General features: G+C 45.4%; 1 long non-coding RNA gene across 1 annotated transcript in view; it reads left to right on the plus strand.

Moving 5' to 3' along the window:
- Positions 1–17,554, plus strand: part of LOC139762693 (uncharacterized) — a 94,384-nt gene that overhangs the window by 26,371 nt on the left and 50,459 nt on the right. Inside the window, exon 2 of the long non-coding RNA XR_011715811.1 lies at positions 5,529–5,568. This is a non-coding gene — a long non-coding RNA (uncharacterized lncRNA). The remainder of the gene's footprint in view (positions 1–5,528; positions 5,569–17,554) is intronic.

The raw sequence follows: 17,554 nt of genomic DNA on the forward strand, positions 1-17,554 counted from the left end.
AGTGTTGTGCCCGCCCGTGATGCTCCGCCTGACCCACGCCATGGTATGGCGCCCACAGGTGTGTCAGGTGTTGAAGGTGTGTCAGGTGTTGAAGGTGTGTCAGGTGTTGAAGATATGTCCGGTGTTGGATGTATGTTTACTACTGGAGGTGTGTCAGTTGTTGGAGGTGTCAGTTGTTGGATGTATGCCGGGTATTGGAGGTGTGTCAGGTGTTGAAGGTGTGTCAGGTGTTGGAGGTTGCTCCCACTACGCTATGAGGGTATATCTCGGCCTCCCACCGAGCAAACTAGACTCAGGTTACCCGCGTCCTCCCTCCCAGCCACACACCACAGCTCCGGCCAGCCTCGTCCTGTGATGGTAGACGGGTCGCTAACGGTGTAGCGTCCGTTGGCGGCTCAGCCAGTAGGTCTCCTGTGGCATCTGGTCGGTGGGTATGGTCTCGACCTGCGTTATCTGGTCGGTTGATATGTATTGTTTCGACATGCGTTATCTGGTCGGTTGGTATGGTCTCCACCTGCGTTATCTGGTCGGTGGATATGTATGGTTTCGACCTGCGTTATCTGGTCGGTTGGTATGGTCTCCACCTGCGTTATCTGGTTGGTGCATATGTATGGTTTCGACCTGCGTTATCTGGTCGGTTGGTATGGTCTCCACCTGCGTTATCTGGTCGGTTGGTATGGTCTCCACCTGCGTTATCTGGTCGGTGGGTATGTGTGGTCTTGGCCTGCGTTATCTGGTCGGTAGGTATGCATGGTCTCGACCTGCGTTATCATCCTGGATACATCCAGACAGCGAGTGAAGTTCAAAATGAATTCTTTATCAATTATTTGAGGACGTACAGCGTTAAGTTATGAGTGTCATGTCCTCGTGTTGGGCGTGAGTGAATGTGGTGTGGCTATCGGCGGGATCAGAGGCGGTACTGATGGGGGAGAGGGAAGGTCTGGCCCACACACACACACACACACACACACACACACACGGCCGACTCCAGCAGCGGCATCTCTTTGTTGCCTCGTCTCCCAAAGGCTTGGGATGTGTGTTGGGAGGGATGTATCATTTGGGATGTGTGTTGTGAGGTGCATCACTTGGGATGTGTGTTGTGAGGTGACGTCACTTGGGATGTGTGTTGTGAGGTGACGTCACTTGGGATGTGTGTTTGTATCTGCGTCCTGGGATGTGTCTGTTATCGTCATATCATTACTCACCACGTATCAGTGTCCCAAACCAGCACCAGTACCAGCGTTCGTCTGGGTACGTCGATAATGAGTGTAGCTTTCGTCAGAGGACACAAGTGTAAGTGTACGAGGGTGTACGAAGGTGAACCGTGTCTGAGCTTTGGTCGAGGTGGCCGTCATACTGGGAGACCTCATGTGTGTGGCGCTTCTTGGACGCGTCACTGGCGAGGATGGAGAGAGAGAGAGAGAGAGAGAGAGAGAGAGAGAGAGAGAGAGAGAGAGAGAGAGAGAGAGAGAGAGAGAGAGAGAGTTGACGCAGGTTAAGTGGTTTAACGTGTTATGAAAGACAGTGTTTACTGGGTTGTCTTGGACTCATCTCGAGTGTGTTATCTTTGCGTTGTGTGGACTGAGTACGGTAGCTTTAGGTTAGGTTAGGTATCTCTGAATGATTGTGTGTGTGTGTGTGTGTGTGTGTGTGTGTGTGTGTGTGTGTGTGTGTGTGTGTGTTATTTGGGTGATCTTGATTTCACTGTCTTTCGGGTTATGTTGAGTGTGTTGTTTTAGGTAATATTGAGTGCGTTATCTTTCGGTTAAGTGTATTCTCTTTAGGAAGTCTTGAGTGCGTTATCTTTCGGTTATGTTGAGTGCGCTATCTTTAGGTAATCATAAGTGCGTTATCTTTCGGTTATGTTGAGTGCGTTATCTTTCGGTTATGTTGAGTGCGCTATCTTTAGGTAATCATAAGTGCGTTATCTTTCGGTTATGTTGAGTGCGTTATCTTTCGGTAGTGCAGGTGTGGTAGTGGGTGATACACCTTCAAGCGTCTCGTACACAGATAAGTCACACTCCTACACCCAGTGATGGGTGTAAATCCCTACTGGACCTGTGGGATATTGGCCCATGCCAGCACCTATGTCTCCTCGCTAACCTGGGCCCCAAATAAGATTGCTCCCTGCTCCACGCATTCGCTCTCATGCCCACAGTAAAGTCCGCCGCTGGTAATGTTATTTCCCGTGTGTGGTGGGTGTGTGTGTGTGTGTGTGTGTGTGTGTGTGTGTGTGTGTGTGTGTGGAGTCAGTCGTGTCAGCAGGATAATTTAAGACTAGTGGGTCAGAGAAACTTAATGCTTAGCACCATAGTTACCCCATGTGTTGGTTACTGGCTGAAATGAGTTAAGGGGGGACACGTAATATATACAAATTTGCATAATAATTTGAAAACTACTGATTCTTCTGTAAATCACAGCTCGTGAGTGCTCAATCATGGCAGGTTGAAATCTACGACACGTGTATGTACTGAGTTAAAACAATTAATCATACAAACTTTTGCTGATGGATTAGTTTTCCCCGGCCTTATATTTAACTCGTGGAAAGACTGTAGGTGAGATAAATGCCTCTTTCCCTTCTCCCCCTCCCTCAAGTTTCCATACCGGTAGTAAAACGTTATAGTAGTAGTGTTGTTGTTGTCCTAGACTGTGTAGCAGGTAATGATGTGAGGGGCATCAGCCTGCTCACAGGTGTCTGTGCTCGCCCCTCAGTTGGACCAGGTACCTTCATGCTGGTGGGTTGGCCTTGGGATATAGGACGCTCCCTTAGAACTAGAATTGCGCTGGATTCGAATTCCACACTTAGAACTTCATGATGTACTGTTGTAGCTGAGCCGCGGTACCAGACTCAGCCAAGATGTGGTGACCGTTCCGTAGACGTGCAGGCTGCGGCTCCCAACAGCCTGGCTGGACAGAGAAGTAGGGGACAGCAGCTTGGTCCCAGCTGTGCAGGTAGAAGACTTCCGAGACCATCGTAAGGTAGACTGATCATTATGGAATGTATTAAGTATTAAGTTGGAGGACGAAATCAGATTTGCCCGAGCTAGCAAACACGACCCCTTGATCACCAGGTCACGTAGTGTTGTGTCTCTTATAATGTTTGATGGGCTTTTTTTGTGTGTGTGTGTATGTATCATTTTCTTATGCCTCATCGCCTGTAACGCTCTTGCAAGGTAGCGTCAGGAACAGAGGAACATCGGCCTCACTTACATGCATCCAATCCCTAGCTGTCATGCATTATGTAATGTAAACAAAGGCTAACATCCACAGCCAAGCCTCGCAAAACATCTTGATAACTTGGTGTGACCTGATTCAACACATTAGTAACTCGCCCCCCCCCCTATACCATATCGCTACATTTGTTTTTATCCCAACCCAATGCACGCCTTTCCCCCCCTTCCAAATTTCCACGCTCCCATACGTATATATCCGTAGTGTTTGAATGCTACGGTCAGTCCTGTCATCATGCGATTTCTCTACGTATGCGACTGCCACCTTACGAGTCACTCACCTCCAGTTATTTCTCATACACTCCTCAAACAAAAACACTTGGTTCACACTCCTCTTGAAACCCTGTGTGTGTGTGTCCTCACCCCAGCCATGTGCCCCGTGCGTGACGCCGCTTTCACGATCATCAGATCTGTACATCTTACCAGCTATGTTCACAAGGTGTAAACCTCTGTGATTTGAATATTTATTTTCGCCCTCGCCTTTATATCAGGGTACACTATACAGGTACTTCTACCAATCCATATATACCAATCCTCTTTGGGCCAGACAGAACGTGGACGTGGAGCAACGTGATCAACCAACCAACCAACCAACCAACCAACCAACCAACCTACCTGCCTGCCTGCCTGCCTGCCTGCCTGCCTGCCTGCCTGCCTGCCTGCCTACCTACCTACCTACCTACCTACCTACCTACCTACCTACCAACCAACCAACAACATCGTCATCACCTTTCTGGAGAAATTCAAGTGCAGTTCCACTCACTCTCGAAGCATCATCATCATCACATTTCATCTTGAGCAAGGCTTTCGCTTCCTCCCTCTCCTCACCATTCCCATTTGCCGTGGCTCTATCGCTCCACGTCCCATCTGGCCCAAGCACATCACGTCCGCTTTCCCATCATCTGACACAGTTAAGATTCTTGGAGATACTCTTTTCCCTTCCCTGTTCACATCTTTGTTATTACTTCTCCGTCCACTGTCCTCACCGTAACTCTCATTCGTTATGTTCCCCCCTCACCGTTCACCTGCTTCCAAAAACATTTTCTTATTTTATTTGAAGTTCGCTGATTTTTTTTCTCAGTTTTTTCCTTTTCCTCTCCTCCCATTTTTTTTTTTTTTTTTTACAGTTCTCGTACCCTTTCTCTTGATCTCCCAGCTCTTGTACTCCTCCCAGACGCTCGCTCTCCTTTCCTACAGTCACCGTCTTTGCATCTCTCTCTCTCTCTCTCTCTCTCTCTCTCTCTCTCTCTCTCTCTCTCTCTCTCTCTCTCTCTCTCTCTCTCTCTCTCTCTCTGTTCCACGCTTTAATCAACTTTTCATTCCTCTACTCACCAACCTTTGTCTTACGTCCACATCCCACGTTTCGCATGACGTACACTTATAGGCACATTTAAATGCTGCATTTCCAGATAACCCTCAACTCCCTTAAGTTTCATTCATTCTCCCCTTGGTCATCTTTTCACCCAGTCTTTCTCGGTATCTGATATAGACCACTTCTGCAAGATCGCTTAGTGTCACTACTTCATCGTTCCTTCTCTCTTTATAACTCGCTACCAACTTACACTATTGCCACTATTAAGAAATGATTGGCCATTTCACGTCCCGTTCCTTGCTGCACGTTTGCACCCAACAGCCTCTCTTTTGCACACCTGTCAGGTAACATATGATCCATTCACGCTCTATGACCCTCAGCCCCGCTCATCCAGGTAAACATATGCATCCACCTTTTTCCTTAACCACGAATGCTCGATCGCCATTCCTCGTTCCGGAACGCATTTCGACAAGGTTGATCCTGTTTTCGTATGCGATTCGGTCCCTGGCATCTGAACTGCCAGAACACTCACTCATTTTGCAAATGGCATTCCTTTCTTCGTCACTCCTATCTTTTCTTGATGCATAGATTACCCGTAAGAGTCACCCAGCTCTTACACTTTATGTATATTCTGTCCACATCAGTCTGGACTCACCTGCATTTATTCATGTATTTTTTCTAAACTCCCACTGCTCATTCCGCGTCAGAAATGCCATCCCTTCCTCGGCTCCTCTCCAGACTGTCATAGGAAACCATTTTCTTTTCAGTCGTGAAATATTGCCATATTTGCTGCCGCAGTATTTCTGCATCATCAGGTCCAGACTGGAGGGAAAGTTGAAACGTTCAGTGGCTGTGATTACAGCTTCACGGTTTTCTCATTTGCCGTGAAAGTTATATAAGCATTGGTCATCACATGTGTAGATATGTATTTATATATGCTTATATTATCTGTATATATGTATATATTTTTTTTCTTTCTTTGGCAGGCATCAATCGCGGGCAGGAGTCCTACTCAACATAAGGAAGGTAAGGATATTGAGAGAGAGAGAGAGAGAGAGAGAGAGAGAGAGAGAGAGAGAGAGAGAGAGAGAGAGAGAGAGAGAGAGAGAGAGAGAGAGAGAGAGAATTGTGAGGATACGACGAAAAAAAAATGTAAAAGGGAAAATTAGGCAAGATGTAGTGTGTGTGTGTGTGTGTGTGTGTGTGTGTGTGTGTGTGTGTGTGTTAAGGTCAGGATATTAACTTGTTGGTGGCTCGGTGTTGATGAGACTAGAGAGAGCAGGACGAGCGCTTGGGAGGTTGTAATTAAAGTGGTTGGGTCCAGGGGTGTATGGTTCAGGTTACACACATGGTGAACATTGGAAGGAGTTATAGTTTCTGCAATCCACAGTCATGGCCGAGTGAAAAGTAAAAAAACCTTCTTTATTACTTTTTGCTTTACTGCTTTATACTTGTACTTATATATACTTACACTTTATTGACATCACTGCTACTTTATACAAGTGTTTTTATGCTTACATTTTGTATTTTTGCTACTTTATGGTACTTACACTTTATATACATTACTGCTACTTTATACACATGCTTTTTTTTTATTACATTTTGTATTTTTTCCTACTTTATGATGCTTACACTTTATATACATTACTTCTACTTTATACACGTGCTTTTAAGCATACACTTTGTATTTTTTTGCTACATTATACTTGTACTTTACGTCCATCACTTTTATTCTTATATTTTACATCCTTCACTGCTTTCTACTTGTACTTTGATAATTGTATTTTATATTTGTGACTATGTTTATACTTTATATCCATTACCGCTTTATATATGAAATGAAAAGTCCGTCAGATGTTTCCTGTGGGGCGGGGTGGCGACGAGAATGGATGAAGGCGAGCAGCTATGAATATGTACATGTGGATATATATGTATATGTGTGTGTAGGTATAATTATATGTGTGTATATATGTACGTGTATGTGCTTGTATGTATATATATGTGTATGTGAGTGGATGTGTCTTTCGTCTGTTTCCTGGCGCTCCTTCGCTAACGCGGGAAACCGTGATCAAGTATGTAGAAAGCAAAAACGTTTGTCTCATACTGTCAGATGCTCTGGAGATATTGAAGGCCACGACGAAATAAAAGTTTACTAAGATTCCCGAGAAGAGGAGGAGGAGTAAGGGTGAGTCACACAGGAGACATCTCCACTGGACCAAGCGTCGCCACAGACGTGTTCGTCATAGAAAACGAAGGGAATGAAATTGGAAGCGTTTGAGAAAGTTAGGATTCAAAGTTTGAAGAACTTTGGAGAGGGTAATTAGAGGGGTGAAGGTGATGGGGCGGTAGTTGGAATGGTTAGAAAGAAGTTCGCGTTAAGGAATGGGACTGCACCAGGAAATGGGATGTTCGCACTAGGAATGGGACCTCACGAAGATATGGTTCCAAGATGATGGGGCAGATTGGGCTTCCAGGTAGAAGCAAGATAGGCGAGCGTTCGCACGCATAGTTCCTTCGAACGCTAGGACGTATGCCATCCTGGCCGTACGCCTCGTGCCCTTGTACAGTGTAGGTCCGCCCCCCATGTGGCTGGGAGATGCAGGTATCCTAGAAAAAGTTATTGTGTCGCCTATGCTCATCTTGCGAGCGGTAGCGCAAAAGGATTACGGAGGCCACAAGGGGGTTTTGGTCAGACCCCAGTGAGGTTGTGGAGTTGTATCAAAATTGGTTCGTGAATAAGCTTCATTATTTACATTACTTAGTCCTCTACATTGTAAGTTTTACCGACAAGATGCAAAAAATGGAGACTAACTTAAAATTTCAGGTATCTTGTTATTAACAATAAGGTGTTGTGACATTTCTTGCAGGGTTTGCTTAGATCTATCCCTAAAAGGCTCTAAGTTTTCACTTTCTAAGACATAGTGTTCTAGTTTGTGCCCATATCTTTGACCACAAACTTTACAATTCACACGATTAACATCTCCAGTTAGACCACAGCGCCAGTGGTACCTGTAGCCTAGCCTTAGTCCAGCAATTACAACCTTGGTTTTCTCTACAGCAATGATAAAATTCGAGGGTTTGAATGGCGGTGTGTGTGGAATTAAGAACGGTCGAATGTTACGATATAGTTTAGCGTGTATAATCACATCGTCAGCATAACTAATAGTGATATTCTTGGGACTTTCTGGGATCGTTTTCAGTACATAGAACAGATGTTGCCAACCATTTTGTTCCTCTGTTCCCCTCGGGCATTCTGACAGGTTCCCTTCTACCCTCAGAAATTAAGGATAAGAAATGGATAAGATTATATTGATTTTATATTGTTTTCTTATGAAAATTGTTAGAGACTTTATATAAGGATTTTTTTACTTTTGATAACATCGATGAATTGAACTTAGGGAATTTATCAGATACCTTGATTTGTCCCGTAACTATCTGTTATATACATACATATGGTTATACTCTCAGACCCCTGTGTACCCCTTGAGCAATGCAACTGTACCCCTGGAGGTACATGTACCCCAAGGTTGGGAACCCGTGATATAGAAGATAGGGCGAAGCACTCCGCCTTCAGGAGTGCCAAGTAGCAGTCTTTGACCCCACTTTTGTAGCCTTGAAACAACACAGCTGACTTCCTGTTGGAGAGATAGTCTGAGTATCCAGTGCAGGAGTCGGCCTCCTATATCCATCTCTGCTAACTCGTATCATATAAAACTTGCCTATTAACAATATCAAATGCAACATTTAGGTCAAGCAATGTGGTGTTCGTATGGCGTCTGTCCTCCTGAAGTGTGAGGAAAGTAGTGATACAATTGTGTACACTTTTGCCACGTGTGAGAAACCATTAATATTAGGTGACGTATGTTCTCTGATTCTGGGTAGTAGTGTGTTGAGCACCATCCTCACAGAAGTTCTACACAGGCAACTCGTCAGGGAGAGATGGGACGAAATTCATGAGGTTGATTGTGTTTAGGTACTGGTACAGTTAGGCTGGTCGTCCATAACTCATACAGCTTTACTGATGGGTTACCAGGTACACGTCTTAGAAGTCTAGCAATGTCCGTAGTGATACCTGTCAGACCTTGCGTGAGGACAGTATAAGAGAGGACTGAGTGTATATTGGAAGTCTGTTGTTTTTCGATGATAAAAGTCTTTCCTCTCTTGGGCATATATGTGTGTGCCACCGCCGCCGCCTGACATGACATTCTTTCTTATCGATATACAATGCACTTGTGCATGAGTGCGTTCACTCGTGTATCGATACATCCTTTTTTTACATTGCGTATTTTCGTGTGTTGATACGTAGGTGGCAAAAGATAGGTCCAGGATGATTCTGCATACACTTTTCTCCACTTGCAGCTGGTCCCTCTGTGTAGCTGTCAGCGAGGAGGACCAGGCTGGGGAGGCGTAGATGAGCTTAGGTAGAGTGAAGGTGGTTTAGACAATCCTGAGCTCAACTGTAGGGACGCCAAGTGATTTCAGTCATTTGAGAAGGTACAGACGGTATGAGGAAGATTTAATGATAGTGCCGACATGACTCTTCCAGTTTAGACCGTTGTCTGTAGCGACACTAAGAAGTGTGAAGTCTCTGACCACCCGGAGGATGTCAGGGCCTAGTGTGATGTCAGGGGGCAGGGTGGTGTCTGCTACCCAGGTTGATGTGCACCATCATAGTCTTGAATGTGGTTGAAGGTGACTTCGTTGGACATAGTCCACTCCTGAAAGTTGTTGATCATGTGCTGATGAAGGGCACTGAAGTCAGGAGAGTTGTTGGATGTGAAGACAAAGGGAGAGTCGTGCACGTACCTCCAGCAGTGGTGGTCTGTGTCCTTTAGGGCGCCACTGATGAGGGCGAGGAAGCAGAGTGGCACCATCTTGGTGTCCAGGATGTGTCTCCACTAAAACAGAGAGTGTTGGTGGTGAAGGAACTTTAGCTGCTTGATATTCCTCCATGCTTGGGGGAGATGAGGTTGGTAGGTATGCTGGAAGGGTTGATGTATTGGTGCGCGTGGTGGTGTATTACCACGTAGAGTCATACATTAATACGTCTTGACTATTGATGCATCTGGTCTTTTTATGAATAGCCTCAGTCATGCATTAATACGTTAATTCGTTTATCAATGTGTCCATTCATGCATTTAAACGCCCAGTCGTAATTAATGCGTCTGTTCATGCATTGATTATGACCTCTCGTTCATTGACATTTTCAGTCGTATATGAATTATAATACGTCACTTTGTGCAACAGTATTTATATTGTTGCACTGACGTAACATTATGTATTTCGAACGTATCACGTCCTTTCGTGCGTGAGTAACATGCCCTTGCTACCATGCGTGTATTCGTGTGTAATTAACCGCTTTATATGTACTTTTTAGATGATCAGGTGTCTCTCTGTTTCATGACCTCGCCTCCACCAGGCTGCAGACCGGAGTGCGCAACCTCCCTCAGTGGTTGGTTTAGAAAGTGCTCTGCTCTTCTTCAGCTGCAGGCGTGTTCGCTCACTGCCTCTTTCCCTTCTGCTCTCTGCTTCCTGTGTAGTAATAGTAGTTGTTGTTGTTGTTCTTGTTAGTTTACGAGTGGTATGTATAAGGTTGTATCAGGCTCATAAATGAGAAATTTTGATTCCTCTCTCTCTCTCTCTCTCTCTCTCTCTCTCTCTCTCTCTCTCTCTCTCTCTCTCTCTCTCTCTCTCTCTCTCTCTCTCTCTCAAATTTTACCCGACCTTGATTTTCTTCGCTGGAATGTTGGTCTAGCATTTAATTACCTTTTTTTTCAGTTTATTTGTAAATTCATTTTTTTTTCGTACGTGCCTCGTATATATATATATATATATATATATATATATATATATATATATATATATATATATATATATATATATATATATATATACACACACACGAGAGGCACGTACGAAAAAAAGAATATTTTTTTTTTTTCCACTGTTGTGATGTCGCCTAAAATAAGGTCTTGATACGTTTTCTTGTCTTCCTCTTTTATCTCAGACAACTGCTTATTGCGTTGTCTGTTATATATTGGTTTATGTTATGAATTATCGATTTTGTGTTATAGATGCTTCCTCATACGTAGGTTAACGTAATCATTCACACATACCTTACGATGGTTTCGGAGGTCCTCTACCCCCGCAACTGGGTCTGGGACCTTACCTTACCTTACGTATACCTTACGATGGTTTAGGTCTTGGTACCCCCACAGCTGGTGGGTCTAGGACGTTACCTCACCTTACGTATACCTTACGATGGTTTCGGAGGTCTTATACCCCCACAGCTGGGTCTGGGACCTTACCTTACGTGTACCTTACAATGGTTTCGGAGGTCTTATACCCCCACAGCTGGTGGGTCTGGGACCTTACCTTATCTTACGTATACCTTATGATGGTTCGGATGGGGGGGGTAGATGTCATATGTCCTCAGCTCAATCACTTTGTTTAAGGTCGTATGCCTCATGAGACAGTGCATCGTGGTGAAGGTGCCACACTTTGTAAGTACACTTGTCAGGCCCTTTTTTGATCACCTCCGATGAACCAGTAGCTGTGAAATGATGTATTAATCAGTTCTAAGCCCTGGTGTTAATCAGTTCTGGGTCCTACCGTATTAATCAGTTCTGGGTCCCCGTATTAGTCAGTTCTGGGTCCCTGTATTAATCAGTTCTGGGTCCCCGTGTTAGTCATTTCTGGGTCCCTGTATTAATCGGTTCTAGGTCCCCGTATTAATCAGTTCTGGGTCCCCCGTATTAGTTCTGGGTCTCCGTATTAATCAGTTCTGGGTCCCCCGATGTTTATGTAGTGAGAGTATCTGGTGTTATATATATATTGTACGTTATTGGTTTTATGGGAAATGTCGTCCATAGTCTTCCATGCATGTCGTGCCGGGAGGGAAATGCTTCCAAGTGCAGATTGGAAACCATTCTTCCCAGTTTTTCCATCAGTGAATTACGCTATATAACTCTCTCCCGTCTGCGCTGTAGCGTTGCGGAACCAGAGCCTTTTTTTTTGTGGAAATGTTTTGTATATATCCATTTGATGGTTTTATGTCGTAACGGAGCTCACACACAGAACACCCGCTTCCGTTCTCACTACTGTATATGTATGTAACACCTGCCTTCGTTCTCACTACTGTATATGTATGTAACACCTGCCTTCGTTCTCATTACTGTACATGATCTCAACACCTGCCTCGTTCTCATTACTGTACACGATCTCAACACCTGCATCCTTGTCACTGCTGTACATAATCTCAACACCTGCCTCGTCCTCTCACTCCTGCTGTACAATGCTCGAGTGGACGTACAACCGACGCCGGACACTTGGTATGAGTGTTACATGGAGTGGTAGGAAGGTACAGGCATACATCATACTGACCAGTCTGGATCCCATGAATACCGGCAGTCCACCACTTTCCCTCTCCAGGTACGACCGGGGTCCGTGGTGCAGACGACACCTGTCCCCTGGCATTCCTGTGGACGATTGCCTTACTGTGGCTGTTGCAAGGGCGGGAGCGGGTAGGTTCCTGCCAGGGTATATCGGGAGGGTGAAAAGGGTATCTGCCTGGGTACTGGGGATTACTGACACACACACACACGCACACACACACACACACACGCACACACACACACACACACACACACACACACACACACACACACACACACACACACACACGTAGTACATGAGGTACATCTTCAGGTATTCCCACTGTAATATGCTTACTGATGGAGTCGTACGTATGTGATGGATTTCCATCAGTGGTGCTGCTCGGTTTGGTGCCCTGGCCTCCTTCTCGATATTTCTTTTTTTTGGCTAAAAAAGTTTCTGTAGCGCCCCAGAGTCCAGGAACGTCAAATGGTTGTAGTGTTGTAAGTAGCAGGTTTGCGGCTGTTAACTTACAACCCTGTCTTGCTTTAATGAGGCTTTATTTATGTTATGCTGCTCAGGTTTTGTAAGGCAGTTCCAGTATGGGTAGAGGTTCTCCAGGAAACATACACAGACGAATGACAGAATCGACATCGAACGCTGAAAATTTATTTGACGAAGTTGCGCCACAGAAATTGAATCAGCTCATAACCTTGCCTGCACCATCTGCCCGGCACAGACTGGGCGAGGCACCGAGCGGTCGGTCGGTCGTCTTGCCTCACTGCTCAGCTGTGCTGCTGGAGGAGGAGGCCTTATCACCCGCTGGTCTACCCGTATGAGAGGCACAAGGTAAGAGAGGTGATGATGATGTGCTCGAAGCACTTACAGGTACGAGGGGAACTTGGGGAAAAGCTGAGAGAGAATCCTCAAGTAACTTATGCATTCCATACGTTGGTTTTGGAGGTCTCTTATGTGCCCCCATAACCTCTGGTGTCCGATCGAGTTGTTGTTGAGGTTTTTGTCCTCCAATGATTCCGGCTGTTGGAGGGCCGCAGCCTACTGGTAGGCCTACAGTCACCACCGCATCCTGCCTGATTGGGCACATTCCATAGATTCTTATCCAGGCCTCCCTTTTTTTTTTTTTCATCTACTCTAGTGAACAGTCCGGAGTTCATCTTATGGCTGCAGACAACGTTTAAGCTGTGTTCCTTATTAAACTTACAGTACCAGTGCATGTCATTGTAGATACGCTACAGTCTAACCTAATTCCTTTCGTGGTGAATTTTTTGACTCTGAGACCTGTTCCTCCCTCCTATATAAGGTGTCCGTTCAGCTGGTTACTTCGTATAGTCTTCTGTTGTGTCTGTCTTTCCCCCATAACGTGGGGTATTACTTGAGACTTTAAACCATTAGAAAAAAACCATCATCATTGCCCCTCTTGAGGACTTGATTGATGTCTGTTTGGAGTTACTCAGTCTCTTGTACTTGATTCGATTTCCTTAATGTAGCGTCATCTGCAAAGGACGGTATGGTGATGTGGTTGGTGTTTGCCTCTGTCACGATGGCAGTAGGAAAGGCACAAGTGTACATCCTTTAGGGAAGCGGATTTTTACCCCCAGAGGCGTCGTTAAGTTGCCTGATTTACAACATGTTGTGATCATTTGAATGAGAGATTGTACTCCCGTTTTCCCGCATCAGCTGTTATTCCCGTTTTCCAATTTGATGCGGTATGACCATCACAAGGACTTGGTCAGAGGCTTGAGCAGAATCATTGTACACCCCGCCGTAGCCAACCTAACCATCATCGACGCGTTGCTAGTGTGATACCCGTGCGCGCGCGCGCGCCTGCATGCGTTCGTGAAGCTGAGACAGACAACGCCAAAGCTATTGATATTGGCCTCGTTACGTGGAGTAGTTGTGTGAATGCCATCACCAGGATATCATGGAAGGATGAGTGTAATGACCGGGAGAACCCGAGAGCGCCCGGAGAGCAATTCTCTTCTGGAATGGACGAAGGACCAACCTGATGCTGGGGTGTGTGTGTGTGTGTGTGTGTGTGTGTGTATGTGTGTGTGTGTGTGTGTGTGTGTGTGTGTGTGTGTGTGTGTGTGTGTAAAAGACAGAGGACGGGATGCGAGGCCGGACTGCTCATGTTTGAACTGTAAAACTGGAGAGAAAGAAAGGAAACGTTTTCCTAAATTGGCATGTAACTACGTAAGTTTTCACGTTTAATGTTAGTGTGTATAACGAGCTGCCGCTGTAAGCCGGGTGTTGAGGCACTGCTCGGACTGGACAGGGGAGCAACAGTATTAATGTTATCCTCTTTTTTTTTCGGTTTTACTGCCCTGTAGGCTACGCCAACTCACACCCGCGTAAAACACACGACCATCACATGATTTAGGATAAAGGTGTAGTGACCGACCGGGGGGGAGTCGTGCTCTCTCTCTCTCTCTCTCTCTCTCTCTCTCTCTCTCTCTCTCTCTCTCTCTCTCTCTCTCTCTCTCTCTCTCTCTCTCTCATGTTTAACGTTTCTTTCATTATCATAGGCTTCTTAGTTAATCCAATCTTGTCGTTTCTTCTATTCTTGTAGATTTTTTTTTAATGTTTGTGTTCAGCCATCAACGTATTCCGATTTGTTGAGTTTCATCTGATCTGATTTAATGTGTTACTTATGATGATGTTGATACATGACGTCTTTTGTTTCTCTCATGAATAATATATATATATATATATATATATATATATATATATATATATATATATATATATATATATATATTTCTTTCTTTTAAACTATTCGCCATTTCCCGCGTTAGCGAGGTAGCGCTAAGAACAGAGGACTGGGCCTTTTTTGGAATATCCTCACCTGGCCCCCTCTGTTCCTTCTTTTGGAAAATTTAAAAAAAAAACGAGAGGGGAGGATTTCCAGCCCCCCGCTCCCTCCCCTTGTAGTCGCCTTATAGGACACGCAGGGAATACGTGGGAAGTATTCTTAATCCCCTATCCCCAGGGTATATATATATATATATATATATATATATATATATATATATATATATATATATATATATATAATTTGGAAAGGATCACCATTGAGCGCGTGATCAAGTATATTTCTATGAATCTACGGGGAAAATGAAGCACGATAAGTTTCCAAGTGCACTTTTGTGTAATAATCATATCATCAGGGGAGACACAAGAAAGAAATATAAATGTATATATGTATATGTATGTATATGTGCGTGTATGGGCGTTTATGTATATAAAAGTGTATATGTGTGGATGGGTCATTCTTCGTGTATTTTCTATCGCTACCTCGCTGACGCGGGAAACGGTGATCAAGAAAAATAAAGAATATATATTCTATCTATCATACTTTATATATATTGTGTGTCTCATGACCCTCGTGGTGCCAGGTGTGGAAGGCTTTTGCAATATGTGTCATACGGCAGCAAACGTTTACTTTTACCATCATTACACAAGATGGATGGATGGATGTGTTTATGAATGATGGCTATAGCCAACGGTAGAATTTCTGATACATCTGTGTCGGGTTGCAAGTCTGTTACATGAGCGAGGTTGTTATATGTGGTGTGTTCTGTTGGCGTAAACAATCATACCAAGGTATACTAGGTAATTCTAGATGAGATTGAAGGACACACACACACACACACACACACACACACACACACACACACAACACACAACACACACACACACCGTAGCATGTGTGGTTGTACTGGTAGGTCTTATGGGTGAATTAGTGAGACGTTTTTGTGAATCAGTAGCATCATGTCCATTGCCGGTCTGTAAGAGAGTGAGGAGAACGGAAACTCAGAGTTACAGCACGAGTAGTTTCCCCCAGTGAGGAGGTACATGATGTGGTGGCGGAGCACTGGGTGGGTGGGTGGGTGCTCGTCTGTGATCCGTATTGACAAGAGAGTTGTGCCTGTGTGACAGCGTGGATGGTTATTCAAGAATTGGCTGTTATGACAGGGCGTCTCTCTCTCTCTCTCTCTCTCTCTCTCTCTCTCTCTCTCTCTCTCTCTCTCTCTCTCTCTCTCTCTCTCTCTCTCTCTCTCTCTCTCTCTCATGTGTCGGATTTGGCTTTCTTGATTTTCCACGAGGAAATGGATGGTTTGTTACCTCACTTGCTGAGGTCTTGGTACCGGTCAGTCGTGCAAGGCGGGACATCTTTGCCATGAGAGATAGCCTCTTTACGTCTCTGTACCATATATGTTGAGAGATAGCGTCTTAGATAATATATCTCTTACATATGAGTTGAGAGACGAAGTCTTAGATATATATGTATTACCTATTGGACAAGAAAAAGGTCTTAAGATTGGGTATCTTAAAACATAATTCAGCGAATGCTTCATCTTTAAAAGCCGGGCAGTGGAGGTGGTGAAGAATGTGTGAGGCACACAGTCCCTGACTGACACCACTGTCGAGCGTCCCCTACCTCTTGCTATGCACGGTGGGTCAGGGGCGTCCGGTGTGCGCGGCGCCCGCATGCTGGCCTCTACCCCGTCGGCAGCTCTACCGCCCGCCTCAGGCATCTTACACGGTCGGGGGGTTTGTTCTGCTAGCTCGAGTTCCCTCAGCCAGGGAGGGGAAGACACCCCTGGCTCTTGGGTCCGTCATGTCTCCCGCTTTGAGTGGCAAGTCCCACTTGCTGTGTTGATCACATCTGCCGCCCGTGTCTCCCTCCTGCCCTTCCGTGAGACATGATTTACCTCCCCGGGACGTTTTGTGAGACGTGCTAGTCGTCTGCTGGTGACTCGTGTTGTTAGCTCAGTGCCGCCTGTCTTTTGGTACGTGCATAGTCGCCCTGCCTGTGTCAGTCGCTTGCTGGAACCCTCGGAGCGTTTCTGATGATCTCATCCGTTTGTTATTGTAGGTTCTGACTTGGCGCTGGTCCTCTCGTGTTGATCAGTGGAAACCCTACTGTTGTGTTACCCTCTGGGTGTGGGGTGGCTTAACCTTGTGCTCGTCACGTCTGCCGCTAGCTCAGGGCTCTTAACATTGAGCTTGTGGCGCATGCTGCCTATATTAGGGTGAGGGGGTGGCTGGTCTTCAGAGGCTATGCTTGTCACGTGTGCTCCTGGGAGCCTCGTTGTTGTGGCAGCCAGCTTCGGTGTTGGCGGTGGAGCCCCTCCCCCATCTCACAGTAGGTCCAGGGGTGAGGTCTTGCCCTGTTCTCCCTCCTTGGGCACTCCACAGCACAGCGCTGATTACGGGCAACACCAGCACACACGCTCCGGCTCCCTGTGCTAGCTTGGTTAAGTCATCCCTTACAGAAGTAGTTTTCTCTGATATTTTTTCCCCTGATGATATAACAGACACGCGGGGAATATTGATCCTGGTTTACCCTGTGTAGTTTACTGCTAAGGTTATGGGTACCTGGCTGGCGTCAGGTAATTGAAGTAAACTGTTTTTACGTTGTCTACGACATGTCAAAGTGCCCTGAAAGTAAATTTTACTCAAGTTGGGTCTACCTTAGTGTCCCGGAAGTAAACTTAACTCAAAATGGGTCTACCTAAGAGTCCTGGAAGTAAACTTTACTCAAGCTGGGTTTACCGTAGTGTTTTGGAAGTAAACTTTACTCAAGTTGGGTTTACTGTAGTGTTCTGGAAGT

This window comes from Panulirus ornatus, chromosome 1 (genome assembly GCF_036320965.1).
Source record: "Panulirus ornatus isolate Po-2019 chromosome 1, ASM3632096v1, whole genome shotgun sequence".
In the NCBI taxonomy this organism is placed as follows: domain Eukaryota; kingdom Metazoa; phylum Arthropoda; class Malacostraca; order Decapoda; family Palinuridae; genus Panulirus; species Panulirus ornatus.